Source organism: Pan paniscus, chromosome 1 (genome assembly GCF_029289425.2).
Source record: "Pan paniscus chromosome 1, NHGRI_mPanPan1-v2.0_pri, whole genome shotgun sequence".
Taxonomy (NCBI): Eukaryota; Metazoa; Chordata; class Mammalia; order Primates; family Hominidae; genus Pan; species Pan paniscus.
The window spans coordinates 132,098,033-132,116,546 of NC_073249.2; the positions used below are offsets into that span (position 1 = coordinate 132,098,033).

The 18,514-nt window shown below is 44.0% G+C and overlaps 1 protein-coding gene across 2 annotated transcripts in view; it reads left to right on the forward strand.

The window, feature by feature from the left end:
• The window catches only part of CNN3 (calponin 3), a 30,302-nt gene that overhangs the window by 1,127 nt on the left and 10,661 nt on the right, over nucleotides 1–18,514 (forward strand). Inside the window, exon 1 of one of the 2 annotated variants that reach the window (XM_024928081.4) lies at nucleotides 379–508. The exons of the other annotated variant lie outside the window; for it this stretch is intronic. The gene's annotated coding sequence lies outside the window, so the exon portion shown is untranslated. Of the gene's footprint in view, nucleotides 1–378; nucleotides 509–18,514 lie in introns of those variants that run through there. 2 annotated transcript variants of the gene reach the window in all.

Below are 18,514 nucleotides of genomic sequence, written 5' to 3' on the forward strand. Positions count from 1 at the left end.
TTTGAAGTACATTAGACTTTCACGACATAAAGGAGTATTTTTGTGGGTTGCTTTTGTTTGGGGCTTGTTTGCTGAGGCGGCTTATAGTTTGGAGCGATTGGGATTTGGTGACGCTCAGCTTTGCCACTGAGCCCAAGAATGCGTTAGGTTTATCTTTAGGACTTTTGGCCTGGGAAAGAGATGAGAGGCGTCCCCCTCCCCAAATCCTCTCCTTCCTTCCTCCCTCCCTGCATTCCAAGCCCATGACATCAGGGGTTTCTGGGGGGAGAGACCAGCCAATCGGCGCGGAACTGTGCACAGAACGCTCATTGTCTCCTTTCTGCTGTTCTGGCCAAAGCGCCACAAAGGAGGGCTGCTGTGGTTTAATTCCCATTAACCTCCCGGGAGCCCAAGCATGTCAGGATTGCCACCGCACCGTCCGACCGCTGGTGGAAGGCACTGGCATTGTCAGAGCTGGAACATCCCGGGGCTGCGGGGGTAGGCGGTGTGAAGCGAATTATGTAAAGAGGTAATGAAGCGCACCGTTGTCAAACCCCAAGGGAGAGTTGTGGCTCTTGTCTCCCGCTGTTAGTCTGCACATCATACTGTCTTTGAAGCAAGGAGTTGATTTTAGTCTGTGTATCTAAAGTTGAAATGTTTAGGTCCTTTACCTTTTCAAACGTGTTGCCCGTATTAGACAACAGTTTGCTAACAATTTTTTTAGAGAGCAGAAAGGTGAGTGGTTTGTGTATGATTGAGTGCAAACCTCACCAACTGAAAAGTTTGTAACAAGTTACTGTTTCCTTCCTTCCAGGATTTACAAACCGAACTTTAGGAAACTTTTCAGAGGAATGGGCATGTCCAAAATGTTGGACGTGATGTGATACTTTGGCCTGGTTGTGCACATTCATTGTAATTCCCCCCAGTGATTCTTGGCTGGCAGCAGTTGAGTCTCTACTACCTTTTGCATTGTAAATGAGGTACTGATAACGTTGGCAGTCCTTCAAGTGACTTACTTTTCTTGGATGTTAATAATATCCATGCCAATTTCTTTTTTGCTGACTAATGTAGCAGCTTTTGCCCTTTTCCTGCTTAATACTGAGCAGATCCAAGGAAATGCATACACAGGCTAGATCACTGTAATTATTGTAAATGTTTAAAAACGGTAAAACCTCAGTTTTTAGAACCTTTGGAAAGTTAGTTATGAAAGCTGTGGATTTATCCCTTTAAGCACCAAACCCATTTTTTAATAACCCGTTTCATTTTTGTAGTCCTTTCAGACAGTATTCTTTCATAGGAAGTCTTTTGATCTTAACAGCAGAGCAGTCCTGTAAGGTGAGGAGGATTGCTGGGATTATCCAACATCATTTACAGATCAGTACACTGAAGCTCAGAAAGATTTGCTCAAGGTCACAGAAGTTGGACTATTCTAAGAATTTTAACTCTAAAAGCGATGTCTTAGTTGAGTGAAGTACTTAGGGATGTTCTACACAAGACTCTGCTGTCTGTCGCCTTCCCCCCATATTTTTTTCTTTCTTTTTTGAGACGGAGTCTTGCTCTGTCGCCCAGGCTGGAGTGCAGTGGCGCGATCTCAGCTCACTGCAACCTTCGCCTCCCAGGTTCAAGTGATTCTCCTGCCTCAGCGCCCCGAGTAGCTGGGATTACAGGCGCCTGCCACCATGCCCGGCTAATGTTTGTATTATTTAGTAGAGACAGGGTTTTGCCATGTTGGTCAGGCTGGTCTCCAACTCCTGACCTCAGGTGATTCCCCCTGCCTTGGCCTTCCAAAATGCTGGGATTACAGGCGTGAGCCATGGCGCCCAGCCCTTCCTCCCATTTTTGCTACCCACCTGTCACTTCTTGACATTGTGATTATTTATGTCATACTGTTTCTGATCTGTTCTGGGCCTGGGAATCAAATAGCCATGTTTGCTAGGCCTTTGTATGAGATGCTGCATTTTGACTGAGGCCTCAGGACTCCCGGGTGAAAGGTGGGTATATACAAAAGTGACATTGCGTGGTTTGACACCTTTTGATTCCTTCCTGCTTTTTCTTTATTGCATAATTGATACATTGCTTGAATGCTAGATTCCCCCCATCTACCCCCACATCTCATTTAACAAAGAAGTATAGAAACATCCTGGGGAGACAGTGTGGAGTGGACCTGGGAGTCTAGCATATGTGAGTTCTAGTCCCCGTTCTGCCACTTCCTGCCTTCTGTGATGCTGGGCAAGCTACTTGACATCTCTCTCCTAGTTTCTGTTCTGTAGAATGGGGGAAAACAATAGTTGCCACCCCCAGACACCATGTTGTGGAGATGTGTCTGGCTTATACTCAACTCAGTGACTGTATTGTAGCTATTAGCTCTTAGTAACAGAAAATTAGTTTTTAGTATTATATTTCTAAGATTTGTATGTCCCTGCCTCTTTAAGTATTTGGTTTGTATTAATACCTTTTGGTCTTGTTATATAATATTCTAGCTGTAAAAGCAGTTCATCAATGAATTGAGGAAGTCTCTGATTTTAAATACTTTAATCAGTAAAATTTCAGGGAAAAATCTTTAAGACATTTGATTGGTAAGATGATAATACATGGCAGAACACACAAGCTTACTTTTTTTAATAGGCAAGAAGATGTGTGAAAACAGCCTTAAAAAAAAAAGCCTAAGAATTCCAGTCTTTCAGCCTGGAATATGAACAAAGTTTCTTTAATAACAAAGAAAAAAATGACACCAAATGATCAATAACTTGGAGTTTACAAAAACTATCAGAGAGTAAAAGGGCCAGGGAAAATGCAGACACTGGTAGGGATGGTTCGGTGGAGGATGGAAACACTCATAAAATAATGGGCCCTACAGGTATTCCACAGGTTGAACCAGGCCCTTGAATGCATCTTGGGAACCAAAATGAAAAGTGAAACAACTCTGTGCCTCATAAACCATGAAAAAACATAACAGGTACTCAAGGGAAGCACAGTATTTCCTGGCAAAATGTTGGAGTTGGGGGTAGTTTCCCGTAAAGTTGGATGGGAAGAGAGGACGCAGTGAAGCATGTCTTCATCAGGTTTAGAGCAAATGCCGCAGGAACCTTTCTTACAGGTCTCAGGGAAAGTGGAAAAAATAAATTGACGAATGGGGAGCTGAAATAACCTTACCTCGGTATTTTTTTTGGGAGGAAGCTAACTGGAATATTAAGAAGCATGGAATTGGAATGCACATTCTTCCAGTCTTCTGCCCCCTTGGAATGTCTGATTTGAGCAAAGCAGCTTCCCACGGGATCTTCTTGATTACAAAATGGTATTTCTCAACACCTAAAAACCTTCTTGAAAGGCTTATTACCAAAATCTTTGGTTGTTGAAGTTAAACAATCATACAGTAATAATTAGATAGGACCAGTGTCCGCGAAGTCCTCCCAGCTTGTTTGCCGGGTGCGCTTTAGACGCACAGCTGCTCTGAGGGTACTTCTGATCAGAGTAACCCAGGGTGACCCAGCTATAAATTACACCCGAGGGTGGTTTGCCTTGTCTTGCTGGTAGAGCACCAGAATCTTGGTAAAAATATGTTGGTGGGCTTAGCTTTTTTCTTTTTAAACTTGGAAGTTCAGAAATTGGTTTTTAATTAAAATCTTTTTTTGTTTGCTTATTATCTGTCTCTTCCCACCAGAGATAAAGCTCTCTTATTCACGGGTGTGTCTCAAGATCGATATTTTACAATATAGTTTAGCACATAGCATATGCTCAATAAATATTTGAATATTTGTTGATTTAATGAATTTATTCATCGGGAATAGATTTTGCTATCTCTAGACATAAGAAGTTAGAAATCAACTCTGTAGTCCAAATAAGATAATTCTGTAGTGCAAGTGTGATGATTTTGAAGGATGTGGTTAAAAAGAAAATATTCTAAAAAATATTTTATTTTTTGATCTCGCTATGTTGCCCAGGTTGGTCTTGAACTTCTGGCCTCAAGTGATCCTACTGCCTTGGCCTGTTAAAGCACTGGGATTACAGGTGTGAGCCACCATTCCTAGCCTTGTTTTTCTTAAGTAGTTAAATAGTTAATATTATGTTGAAATTTTTCATCTTTGCTGCTGATTTTGGGATTATTTCTTAAGATAGATATTTTGACTGGGCTCTTTCTTAGACTTCCAAGTTAGGAATGGTAGAGGTGTCCTCTGCAAGGATTTGTCCAGTGCCTGCATTTTCCTGAATACTGCTGGAGAAGGGGCCATTCAGCCAGGGACTTTGCTCCTGGTAGGAACCAGCTGTTGCTGTTGGTCTGCTTTAGTTTTTGTTTTCCTGTCTTGACCAAAACAGATAAATAAGATACACTTTGCTGAAGTGACAAGAGATACCATGCTTCCTCTTTAAAATTCTCATCCTTATTTACTCTGGAGTTTTAACGAGGATTATCGTCAAGCTCACTGATTTTTTACAGTCTAACATTTGTGGAAATTGTTCTGTCTCTAGACACTCTTTTAGATTTCAGAAACAATCTTGACAATGATGACATTGCTAATACCACCATCAACAGAGGTATAGGCTTTTTTTTTTTTTCCCCAGTGCCTGTTTCCCTTCCAGGTTGGGACATGAGGGTTAGTGTTTCCTGCCTCCTTTCCCTCTTTAACAGTGTATCCTTAAAGTCATAATGAATCTGATCTGCGGCATAAAAAAAGTAAGCACAATTGGATGGTTTTGGTTTTTCACCCATCATTAGCATTGTATTCAGGAGAGTGAGGAAATGCATTTTCTTCTCTCTCTTTTTTATTTTTTTGAGATGGAGTCTCCCTCTGTGGCCCAGGCTGGAGTGAGGTCGTACGATCTCGGCTCACTGCAGCCTCCACCTCCCAGGTTCAAGCAATTCTCCTGGCTTAGCCTCCCGAGTAGCTGGAATTATAGGCACCTGCCACCACATCTGACTAATTTTTGTACTCTTAGTAGAGTTGGAGTTTCACAATGTTGGCCAGGCTGGTCTCAAACGCCTGACCTCAAGTGATAACACCTGCCTTGGCCTCCCAAAGAGCTGGGATTACAGGTGTGAGCAACTGTGCCCAGCCCTGCATTTTCTTTCTCAGTGAAACTAGGTGGTGGTTGGAGAAAGCTTGTCCTTAGAATTTGTTGGCAAGTTCCATTTAAATCTAGGCATTACCCTCCTGTAGCATATACCATGTGCATTGGCTCTCCTTAACTCTGAACTTATTTTATAGCCCAAATGGGCTCTTAACTTATTCATGTGTACTTGTACCCTCAGATTTTTGTTAAGGATTCTTGGAACTCATAGGTAGATCCAGGTTGTTTGTGGGGACGAAGTTTATACAATTTGGGGGTCCTCATTATGAAAAATATATAAATATCTTTAAGTTTTACAAAAACCTATGGCCATGTGAACCCTTTTGAACTTGAAGACTTCCCCATACCTGTCATACAAGGTTCTTGTCAGGGAAAGTAGAGCTTAGTGGTTAAGAACATGGACTGTGGGAACTGGGTTGGATTCCTGGTTCTGCATCTTACTGTGAACTTTGGCAAGTGACTTAACCTGCCTGTCTTGTATGTAAAATGAGGATATCATAACACTCATCTTTATAGGGTTGTTGGGAGAAATCAGATAGATAATCCATGTAAAGTGTTTAGAATAATGCCTGGAATCAAAAGCCCACATTATATAAATTTTAGCCATGGTTTCATTTTGCTGACTGGTTCTCTGCTAATTAGGCTCAGTCTTGTGTTCTGAGCTGCTTTTCTCTTCTGAATGTTGATATTATCTCTAGAACTTTAATATTCATTCACGAATCTGTTTGTATCTGCCTGAGATTTCTGGTGGATAGGGGACATGACACCAAGCAGTACTACTGTGTTTCATTTCTGTGTCAGGAATGTGATCTGCCCCAGAGTCCTTATCCAGGACTCCACCACCAGGCAGCGTGTGAGGCATTTCCACAGTGAAAGCACCAGGTCTGTAGATCTGCACCATTCTGTCCACATTGCCCTTGGGGCTGAGGACTTCTCTGTAGAGCTAGAGGTCTTGCTTACCGGGCATGGTTGTATTCTGCTTTTTCTAACAGGTTGATTCCTTTTAAATAAGATATATCTTTCCTTTCTTGGTTTCAGATAGGGCTTGTATTCCTCCACAGCTAGCTGGTTAACATATTTTCCTTCAAGTGTTTGAATTTGGCTTGCTTGAATCTGGAGGCTTTGAGTTTATGTGTTCTTATGAAGTCTCTACCTAGACCTGTGTGAAGCAAGTCCTTGAGTGGAGAAGACTAATGCCTAGTTTTCCCCCACAAAGTAGGGAGGGACCAGGAAACTTCAGGGTGTGGGCGTGACTGTTGAGTGCTGTGTCTGCAGTGGGAAGACCAGGGAATTGGAGGCATGAATGCAGAGAAAAGAGGAGGCCTTTTGTGCTTGGAAGGACTCTTCTGGGTCAGTTGTAACCTAAGCATTTATGGTTATTTCCCCTCTGCTGGATAATTTTCCAGGGAACTCTAGCTGTGGAGTGGCCACACTGGGCGGGCTATGGCTTCATTGCTTCTTCCCGCCTCCACTCCCAAATGTTTGGACACTGATCTTTCTCCATTATCTGCAGCTTCTCACCCTTAATGTTACCCAGGCTCTGTGAATGGATAGGGTGTGCTTCATTAGTGCACAACTTCCCGGTCTCCTTTTGTTTCTTATGGGAGGAAATAGGAGAGAAAACAATCAATACCATGTATAGCAAGTCTCTGTCCTGCTGTTGGTTAATTCAAACATGTGATTCCACTTTGAATGCAAAAATAGCAACAGCAATCATATTATGCTTCTAATTGAGTGTAGAAATTATACGTACATTAGGCATCATCTTGTGAGCTTGCTGTGGTCTTTGGGCCTTAGCAGCTGAGCTGGAACCCTAGGGCTGCTCTTTAGAGTCCACCTATGGCTAGATGCCTTCCCCTGAATGGTTCCATTCTCTACTCTGAATACTGGGGTGGATTTTCCTTATCTTTCTTCAAAGAATTGGATGTATTTTTTAAAAACCCCATCCCTACTTCTCCTTGCTTACATACAGACGCATTCTTTGCCAGCCAGATTTTCATGTCAAGGTTTATTCATCTCTGAGCTTTCCCCCCCTTCTTTTTCTTCTTTAGTGACACCCTTTCCTGCAGTTGGTCTTACATCACCTTCAAAAAACATGCATGTGGCAGGAGGTTGGTCTTCATATGGGCCAGTGGGAGAGTTCAAGTGTTTTTAGTCTGAAACAGCTCTGCCAAATATCTTATGAATTTTTTTTTTTTTTTTTTTTTTTTTTTTGAGACAGTCTTGCTCTGTCACCTGCGCTGGAGTACAGTGGCGCGATGTTGGCTCACTGCAACCTCTACCTCCTGGGTTCAAGCAATTCTCATGCCTCAGCCTCCTGAGAAGCTGGGATTACAGTCGCGCACCACCATGCCTGGCTAATTTTTGTATTTTTAGTAGAGATGGGGTTTTACCATGTTGGCCAGGATGGTTTTGAACTCCTGACCTTAAGTGATCCACCCGTCTCAGCTTCCCAAAGTGTTGGGATTACAGGTGTGAGCCACCGCACCCAGCCTTATGAACTTTTGAACTGTGCTGGCAACGCGCTTTGGAACTAAGGATTCCTATGGGCTTGTTTAAATCAATTCCTCCCACCCCTTGCCGACTTTTTTTTTTTTTTTTTTTGGAGACAGTCTCACTTTGTCGCCCAGGCTGGAATACCGTGGTGTGATCTCGGCTCATTGTAACCTCTGCCTCTCGGGTTCGAGTGATTCTCCTGCCTCAGCCTCCTGAACAGCTGGGACTACAGGCCTACGCCACCATGTCTGGCTAATTTTTTGTATTTTTAGTACAGACGGGGTTTCACTATGTTGGCCAGGCTGGTCTTGAACTTCTGACCTCAGGTGATCTGTCTGCCTCAGCCTCCCAAAATGCTGGGATTACAGGCATGAGCCACTGTGCCCGGCCCAATTAGTCCTTTCTACAACTGGGCAATATATTCATGTGCCTTAGTCTGATACGATGATATTGGTGGTGGGTACATTTGGATATATTGTCACGTCTCCATGAGTTAAAAGGACTTTATGTTAAGCCAGAGTCTAAGCATCTTCAGGCAGATAGCATAGTTGCCTGTGCTAAGACTGTGTATAGTACAGAGAGTTCCTGTCTCTCAGCTTTGTTGTGGAGTAGGGAAAGGGGAGCATCCAATGATGGAAAAGACTTAGACTTGGAGTCAGATCTGGGTCCGAATCCCTGCTGAGCCCACAGCCTTTGGACAAGTCATCTCTGCATGAAGACTGTACATCTACCTCAGGGTGCCATCTTCCTTGCTTATGAGAACCACTTCTCTTTATGCAAACAGTTCCAAAATAGAAAAGTAAATAAGTGAAAGTATGCTGTATACCTTACTCCTACCCTAAGTGCTTGTACTGCTTTGAATATTGTTCAACCATTTTGAAAACTGAATTATAGTCTGTTGTATGGATTTCCACTGATTATTCACTGCTTCCCTACTGGTAGATATTTCCTTTAAAAGTACTTGTGTAGAAAAGTGTGTAACTTTTGACATAACATTTAAATGTATTTTGGTATTGCCAAATTGCTCTCCAAAAAAATTAGTTCCTACCAATGGTAAGAAAGAGGAGGAGGATCTTTTGATGTTAAAAAAAGAAAAAAGTAACTTGCTTTAGTTTCTTTATTACCAAGTCATGAGTCACTGACATCTGTAATCCCTACTCCATCCCTCATCCCCAGCAGACTCAGGTGGGAATTGGCAGTGGGCTGGGATGAGGGCGTTTTTTTCACAAATTATTTGATAATAGTTTTTTAAACAGGAAGCTTGGACAGGCATGGTGGCTCACGCCTGTAATCCTAACACTTTTGGGAGGCTGAGGTGGGCGGATCAACGGAGGTCGGGAGTTCGAGACCAGCCTGACCAACATGGAGAAAACCCATCTCTACTAAAAATACAAAATTAGCCAGGCATGGTGGCGCATGCCTGTAATCCCAGCTCCTCAGGAGACTGAGGCAGGAGAATCGCTTGAACCTGGGAGGCAGAGGCTGCGGTGAGCCAAGATCGCGCCATTGCAATCCAGCCTGTGCAACAAGAGCGAAATTCCATCTCAAAAACAAACAAACAAAAAATCCAGGAAGCTTTAGGTAGCTTTAAAATGATATCTTATCAAAATGGCTATCAAATCATGTCAAGTAAGTGGTTTTTAATGATATATTGAATTCAAAGGAAGAAATCTTTCCAGTATCTTGATTGGAATGGCCAGCAAAGCATAGATGGAAGGATAAGTGTTGACATTTATTGAGTTCTTACAACTTATGTGAATTAAGTCATTGATTCTTCCCAGTAACCTTCTGATGTAAGTGCTGTTAATGATCTCTGGTTGGCAGGGAAGAAAACTGAAGCAGAGGAAACTTCATGCATGGTGGAAATGGGCTTCTAATTCAAGCATTCAGTTTCCAGAGCCCTTGCTCCTAACCATTTTAATCTGAGGCCAGAGCTCAGGGAGAATTGACATCTTTCAAGACGAGAGGGTACTGAGTCCAGAGAGGGCAGACCAGAGCAAGAAATCCCAGGATAAAGTCCTTTAACAAGAAGCTGGAGGAGGAGAGATTAGAGGGCCCTCCTGGAAAATATTAGGTGCTACAGAGAGGCCCAGAGGATGACTGGAGACAGGCCACTGGATTTGGCTACTGAGAAGTCACTGATGACCTGTTTTGTTTGAGACAGGATCGTCCTCTGTTCCGCACTCCCTGCAATCCCCCTCCCCCGTTTTCCCCCAGGCTGGAGTGCAGTGGTGTGATCTTGGCTCACTGCAGCCTTGACCTCCTGGGCTCAAGCAATCCTCCTGCCTCAGACTCCTGAGTAGCTGGGACTACAGGTGTGCACCACCATGCCTGGCTAATTTTTTATATTTTTTGTAGAGACAGGGTTTTACCGTGTTGCCCAGGCTGCACTGGTGACCTTTTGAGCGATCGTCGGTAGAGCAAATTTCCAGGGGTTAGGAGAGAGTACTAAGGGAGGAAATGGGCAGGCTTGGCATGAAATAAATGACAAACAGGACAGTGTATGAGGCTGGCAGCAGGTTCAATTAAAAATTTGCCATTTCAGGGAAGACAGGGTAGCCTGTACCCATTGATGGACCAAGTAAAGTCAACAGCCCAAAACAGATGGTGTGTGGGGGCAAAGCAGAAGGGCAGGAGGGTTAGCGGGAAGAGAAGGGGCCCAGCTCAGAAGGGGAAGGGAAGAGGACCATGAAAACGCGGCACTGATGTGGAGAAGTCCTCTTTTCATCTGAAATAGGGGTGTCACTTTGCTCCTGACCTTATTATGCTAGAGCCACTGATGTCCGATGGGGAAGAGAGCAGGAATAGGAAGAGATGGCCCAGGCTAAGCCCTCCCTGTGAGTGCACTGCTGATTGGGCTGCCCCTTTGGAGCTTGGGCACTGGTTCACTCCTCTTTCCATTGGCCCTTGATCTGGAAGGGATGGGAAGTTGGGTTTATTTTGTTAGAGCCTGGTTGTCTGTAGCAAGCCTTTACTGTATTATCTCCAAGAGACCTTTGTGTTGGGGCATAGCACTCTGATGGAAGATGTAATGCTTTCAGGGTAACTTATTTTCTCCCTCATCCATGCTCTCAGATTGCATTACAATTATGTAAAATATGGAGTTCACCTTTACTGTCGATGTGGAGGGTCCCCTGTGACTTCATCATAAGATCCTTGCAGACTTTAGGACTGGAAAGGGGAAACCATGTTCAGGCTGACTTTCTTTTAGAGGAACTCTGAATCTTGTAGTTGATTATGTCCCTCTTTGTCTTGGTGTTTAAGAAGCTTGGACTTCAGTTTGCATCCAGCCTATCTTTGGGTGGCATTTGCATAGGATTTGGTGGCATGCAGGTGTTTGAGCCTTGCCTCTGACTTCATCTTTTTTTCACACATCCTCATTAAAAGCAAAATGAACCTAATGGCTTTTTACTGAGGGTCTCAGAAAGTACAAAATACCTTTGTATGGTATTTCATAAGGCACAGTATGAATATTTTTAAAAGGAGGAAATGGGACCAGCCTAGGCAACACAGGGAGACCCCATCTCTACAAAACATTTTTAAAAAGGTAGCTGTGGTGGCACATGCCTGTAGTCCTAGCTACTCGGGAGGCTGAGGCGGGAGGATCGCTTGAGCCTGGGAGGTTGAGGCTTCAGTGAGCTATGATCATGCCACTGCACTCCAGCCTGGGTGACAGAGCAAGACTGTCTTGAAAAAAAAAAAAAGAGAGAGAATGGGAAATTCTATCCTACTTTGTAATGGAAATGTCATATTTTCTCATTTTCATTGGGGAAAAAATGGTGCTCTTTTGCACAGTTAACATATCTGTAAGATTCCATCAGCATCTATCCCATGTTTAAAATTCGATTTCCTCTCTGTTCATAGCTGGTTGTGTAAAGCCACGTTTCTCAAATGGACAGACTCCATTGTAGTAAGCAAAAAAGCATTTGCAATCTGAGATCTAGACCTGGATCTAGACTCCAAGAGGAGTTCCAGATTTACTAAGGCTGACCCAAAGGGCTGAGATCCCATTTCTCCTTGGCCCACTTTCATGCCTTGTCCCAATAATAACCCTCAGTAAAGGAGCCGCGTGGTGTTTCGACTCAGTTTTGGGGTTGGCAGATGGGAGCATGGGGATGCCTGTGGTCAGTGATCTGTGAGATGAGGGTTCCCCAGGCTGGTTGAGACCAGTTCCTTCAGAACAATACAGCGAACTTTTGGGACAATGACGTTGAGGTGGATTTCATGCCTTCCTTGAGTCACAGTAGACTGAGGCTTGTCCTATGGAGCGGGCTTGCTGAAGAGTTGATGAGGAGTGAGTGTACATTCTGAAACTACAGAAAAGTTGCAAACAGGTCATGTGCCTTGTCATTATGGAAAGATAAATGACAGCTCTTCAGTGTTACCCATGCTCCTGACTCAAGGGTTATTTTGGAGGCACCTAGAGGTCCTGCTGAAGAGACAGTGCTTGACAATCTGGAGAGTGGCAAAGAGCTGATACCTACAAATGCGGGAATGAGTTTGTTAGACTCAAATATTCTAGTGGTGAGACAAAGAAAACAAAAACTTGAGGAACATCTCTATTTTCACCTCTTTTTACCTGTGGGGCTTCAGCTAAGATCTCCTTTCAGCAAAATCTCTACAGATCTCTAAAATTCAAGACCCAGCTGGCCTCCTTCCCAGTGAGAGAATGTTCTCCAACAAGTTTTCTTGGAGGTCATCTCTTCCTGCCTGTGCTTCATTGGCACTCAAAACATGGTATTTCTCCATGCCTGTTTGCTTCTAGTCCATCTCTCGGGAATTTCTCCATATGTTTCCCTGGCCTGTCCTCTGTGTGTCACTCAGAATAAATCAACTCCCTCTTCTATATGACTTCCATCTAAATGTTTAGATGGGAGCTAACCTGCCTCTCCTAAACTTCCAGGTCATATGTAGCCACTCCTGGCTAGCCAGTTTCTCAAATCCTTTCACCACCTAGTTTACTCCTTCTAGAAACTGATGTCAGCTTATCAGTGTCTCTTCAGAATGCATCACTCAGAATTGATCATAGTATTCCCACAGATGTGGTTTAACCTACCAGAGTACACTGGGATTGGTAACTGACTTCCTTTGATTACAAAGCTTTAGCTCCTTCTGTTTTAACCAACAGAATCACTTGGCCAGGTAGACAAGGTAACTCTGTGTAGAAGAAGGATTCTAATCCTTGCTTTGTCAAATTGACTTCTCCTGTCTATAAAGTATGGTGATGATCACTCTGGGAGGTTTTATGGCTCACATGAACTCCATGCGCACCCGTTTCTTATAAATAATGCTTTCCTTGGTTACCTCATGGGGCTGTTTTGATTTAAACAAATAAGCAATACTATTTTATGAAGAATTGTATAACTATGCAGACCAAGATAGTGTTGGCTTTTTAACTTACTCAACTCACTGAGTAAGCGTTACTAGTTCTAAAACTTTGGGGCAGGATTTTACATATATTTTGAATAAACTGTGTATTAACGTAAGAAAGATCCTTCTGATTCCCAGTTTCCTTAATAAGTATGCCAAGTAGTTTCCAAGTCATTAATGACCAAAACAGAAGAGAACACATCTAAATCCAAACATTGAGGTACACATCACCACGAGTTTCCTCTGCCATGACATAATCAGCACAGTGGGCATGGTGTTCCTTCTGACTGTACCCTCCTTCTAGGGTTACTAAACTGGGCTTCAGGAGTGCCCTAGACATAAGGAACTTTTATCAGAAAGTAATGCAATTATATCCCCAGTGGGCCATCTAAGATTACCAGATTGGCAGATCAAGGAGATGTGACGCCCATAAAAGGCAGTGGCATTCAAATGCAGATGCCTTTCCCAAACAAGATAGATCTTTAAATCTGAGGCATTTCCCTAGGCTGGTAATCCTGTCAGTGGGTGAAAAATCATGGATTGAGTGCCCACTATGTATCAGGCATGGGCATGAGGGTTACTAAGATGAACAGGAGCCTGACCTCCCCTCAAGGAGGGGACGTGGGCAGGTGTTCTTGGACATGCCTTGTGTGTCCATGCAGCCTTGGTGCTGGCTGCCCTTCTCCCTGAGTGCTTGCTTGCACACTCTCTCCCCAAGAGTCCACTCTAGGAGGGCACCTGCCGGGCTCTTCAGCCAGTAATAGATCCTTGCCCTCTGGGTGGGGATGGAGTGGGAGCAGGCTTCTCTCTAGGTTCTTGTTACTACCGTTTGCCAAGGCTTCTCTCACAGTGAGCTGCTTGATACGCACTTTTTTGTTACTTGTTATTTCTGAGTCTAGATTCTTCTGGGAATCCAGTGTCTATACTTGTTCCCTCCTTGTTTAGATTTGAACTTTCAAAAATCCACTATAAACTATATGTGTTCTAAGCTTTGCAGTCTAAAGGTCATTTTCTAGACAGAGAAGACAAAATTGACATTCTGTTTGCTCTGCATCTTTCTACTGTTTGTTATACTCTTTGCTTTAGGCACTGGACCAGCTCCTCTTTAATCATATATATAAAATTTTTTTTTTTGAGATGGAGTTTCACTCTTGTTGCCCAAGCTGGAATGCAATGGCATGATCTTGGCTTACTGCAACCTCCGCCTCCCAGGCTCAAGCGATTCTCCTGCCTCAGTAGCTGGGATTACAGGCGCTACAGATGTGTGCCACCATGCCCAGCTAATTTTTTTGTAGTAGAAACAGGGTTTCACCATGTTAGCAAAGTTGAGCTCGAACTCCTGACCTCAGGTGATCCATCTGCCTCGGACTCCCAAAGTGCTGGGATTACAGGCATGAGCCACTGTGCCTGGCTTATTTATATATTTTTTGAGACAGGGTCTCCCTCTGTTACTCAGGCTGGAGTGTAGTAGCATGGTCTCTGCTCACTGCAGCCTTGACCTCCCAGGCTCAAGTGATCCTCCCACCTCAGCCTCCCAAGTTGCTGGAACCACAGGTGTGTGCCATCATGCCCAGCTAATTTTTGTGGTTTTTGTAGAGACAGGGTCTCACTATGTTGCCCAGGCTAGTCTCAAAGGACTCAAGTGATCCTCCAGCGTTGGCCTCCCAAATTGCTGGTGTGAGCCACTGCACCCGTCCTAGTAATTTTTGAAGCTTTAATTTCTCGTCAGTCTCACAATATTTGTATATTGAGTCATGATGTTTTTGTATTTACCTGATTATAGACATTTGGAGGGAAAAAATTTGTGCTGGTTGGTGCCATATGCTGATACCTTGATCTGAAGATACAGTTGTACCTCTGAGAGGAGGACCTGGCTTTAAAATGCTCCTGGACTTTACTTCTGTTTACCTGAGGCGAGCATGATTTTCCACAGCTTTTAAATGTCTAGTTCCTCCGCATCAAATCTTTAGCACGTTCGTGCCATGGAATGAGTCTTAGATTCTGTGGTGACCTCAAGAAAAGCATGCATTCTATCTTGACATCACTGTCCCAAATGTAAAATGTTTTCTCTAGAATTCCCACTCCCATCCCCCATAAGATACGTGCCTGATTTTGTAAAATAGTTCCTTTATCCTTTTTGTCAGCAACAATCTGAAAAAGAATAAGAATTTGGGATGCAAACACATTCTAAGCAGAGGGAAGAGCTTTAGCAAAGACAGAGAGGCAGGAACCAGCCTCAGGAAGAGTGGTAAAGGGAGTGGACAGTGGTGAAGGCTGGCATCCCAGGTGAGCCTGTCTGTAGTGGGGTTTTCTTTGCTATTGCAAACAATGGATTGAACAAGTTGCAGTGGGGTTTGGTTAATAGATTGCTCGTACCTGGAGCTGATAAAATTGGAGGGCGTGCATGCTGTTGTGTGTCAGGTATTGCAGTGGGTTCCATTCCTATTGAACAGGCTTCATCCTCACAGTGGCCCTGGAAGGAAGGAGTCTACCCACAAGAAATGGGGTGACCTGGGTTCAGTTACTTGCCAAGGTCACACTGGAATTGGGAACACAGGGTTTTGAAGTTTGACTTGAAAGCGTGTGATCTTCAGTAAATGTTTATAGGATTCATTGCGGAGAGACAGGGTAGATGAAAATGTTGAAACCTGTTCATTGTCCTTGCATGAGATACCAAGAATAGCAAGTGACAGTGAGAAGGAAGGAGAGGAGGAATCTTGATACTTGAGATGGAAATCTATTTGGTCCCTATTTTGGGACCGTGGTAGCCCCCATTGTTCTCTCTTTATTTTAAACACCCTATTTTATATATATTTTTGTGAACTCTTTAATACACGGTATTTAATATTTGTCTCTTTCTGCTAGAATGTAAGCTTTTAGGACAGAGACTTTGCCTTTGAACTGTGCCTGGTATGAACTAGCCATTTAGATGAAGGACAGAAAGAAGGATTAATGGAGAAAGAAGATGAAAGAAGAATCTAAGGAACACACGGAACACTTGAAAAACAGAAGCTAATGTTGAATACGAGTTTACTTAGAGAGTTTGGAGTAATGCAGGATTATCCTGGTGGCTCAAAACGGGGAGCCACAACTGAAATTAGGGAGACTGTTGTAATCACTGGGGACAATAACCTGGAATTGTCTGCTTCCAGGTTTGAACAAGCTCTGTGATGATAATACATTGTGAGAAGGAATCCATGTGAAAAACAAGCAGTCTTCATTCTTCAGTAGATTCTGGAATGTCCTGGGTGTAATGGGGGCATCAGACAGTTCTTGTACATGAATGTCATCACTCTACCTCATGGCAGATGTGCCCCCATCTTTTTTTCAAATTGTACTTGAGCTGAATGCTCTTGGTGTACACCGAGAAGTACCATTCAACAGCGCAGGAATCGAGCTTTGGGGTCAGCTGTGGAGGTGCTTTTTGAAGCTAGGTCTCCCTTTACTCTTTCTTCCTTTCTGAGGGTTCTTAGGGGGAAGCTTCTCAAATCTCAGAGCCAGGGAGGGGCATGGCTGTTTCCCAGCAGCTGGTAGGCTTGTATCTGCTCTAGTGTCTTCCTTCACTGTTAGGACACATAGGCCATCGGGGTTGTGTTTCTGAAGGCGGTCTTAGTCCAGAGCTCTTGGATATATGATTAATAGTGATATGTGATATGTGTGCCTGTGGGCTGGAAGAATAATTGGCTGAAGGATAGGCCATTCCCTCTGGGAATGGAGTGTGATTTGGGGGGGAGAGACTTGTACATTTTCGTGTTATATCAGTGTTTCTTAACCTTGTTTTCATGATCACCTTCTCCAAGAGTTGTTTTAGACATTGTTCCTAGTTACCTCCTATCCCCTGCTAGATTTAGTACAGAGGAATAAGATTTTGTTGGGTAGGGTTGAGCTTTGGAGGGTCCCAAGTTTTTGTATTGTCTTAAGATTTTTTTTACCATTGGTAGAAACCACCACAAGAAACACTTTTCACCTCTTTGGGACACTACCACCCCTGTTGAGAATGCATGCGCTACATACTTGTATATCATTTATTTATTTATTTTTGTTTTAAAGAGAGTCTCACTTTGCCACCCAGGCTGTAGTGCAGTGACATGATTATCAGTCACTACAACCTGGAACTCCTGGCTTCAAGCAATCCTCCTGCCTTGGCCTCCCAAAGTGCTAGGATTACAGGCATGAGCCACTCACCTGGCCAATTTTTTTTTTTTTTTTTTTTAAAGAGACAGGGGCTCCCTATATTGCCCTGGCTGGTCTCAAACTCCTGGACTCAAGGATTCCTCCTGCCTCAGCCTCCCAAAGTTGCAGGATTACAGGCGTGAGCCACCACGCCTGGCCCAGCCTAATTTTTTTAAAAAAATTATTATTTTGGAATTGGCTGGGCGCGGTGGCTCAGGCCTGTAATCCCAGCACTTTGGGAGGCTAAGGTGGGCGGATCACCTGAAGTCAGGAGTTCAAGACCAGCCTGACCAACATGGCGAAACCCCATCTCTACTAAAAATACAAAAATTAGCTGGGTGTGGTGGTGGGCACCTGTAATCCCAACTACTCAGGAGGTTGAGGCAGGAGAATCACTTGAACCCAGGAGGTGGAGGTTGCAGTGGGCCGAGATCACGCCATGGCACTCCAGCTTGGGTGACAGAGCGAGACTCCGTCTCAAAAAAACAACCAACCAACCAAAAAAAACCAATTATTATTTTAGAATTACAAAAGAAAGTGAGGGCTAAAGAAAGGTCATGAAACAAGAAAGGACTGATCTGCATTTGAACTGAAGGGTGACTCCACACTGGTGCTCTTAGCTGTCCTGAGGAGAGAGCCAAGGGAAGCTCTAAGGGCTGAAGCCGCCACCACGACTACAACAGGATGAGCCCTGGACCTAGGCACAGGAACATGAAGAGGAGCAGGTGAAGCTGTCGGAGGAGGGAGAGCAGAGCAGGCCAAGCGCTGAATGTAGGGAGGAGGATCAGCTGTATCCGATGCCCTGGGAGGCTTTTTTGTTGGTCTTCATTTTCTTCACATGTTGATTGTATCTGGCAAGAGGGATGTTGGAGAGTTTCGGGGAGGAGTCTCCAGCAGGTGTGCCTAGACAGTATTCTCCTCGGTCTCTGGATCATTTGCAAGTGCTCCTTGACGCAAAGAAGGCTGTCAGGCACTGCTTGGAGAATGTGTGCGTGTTTAAGAAAGGAAGGTGGGCATATAAAGAGAGGGGCTGCTGTGGATTTGAAAGAGCCAGGCAGAAAGTCTGCGAAAGCAGCTTGGGAAGGCCAAGAAAACAAATCTTGAAGAAGAATAAAGAAAAGGATGTTTATCAACAACTTGGAAGAGTAATTTTTATTTTACTTTTATTTTTTATTTTTGAGACAGAGTCTTGCTCTGTTGCCCAGGCTGCAGTGCAGTGGCACCATCTCAGCTCACTGCAAGCCCCGCCTCCCAGGTTCACACCATTCTCCTGCCTCAGCCTCCCAAGTAGCTGGGACTACAGGCTCCTGCCACCGAACCCAGCTAATTTTTTGTATTTTTAGCAGAGACGCGGTTTCACCATGTTAGCCAGGATGGTCTCGATCTCCTGACCTCATGATCTGCCCGCCTTGGCCTCCCAAAATGCTGG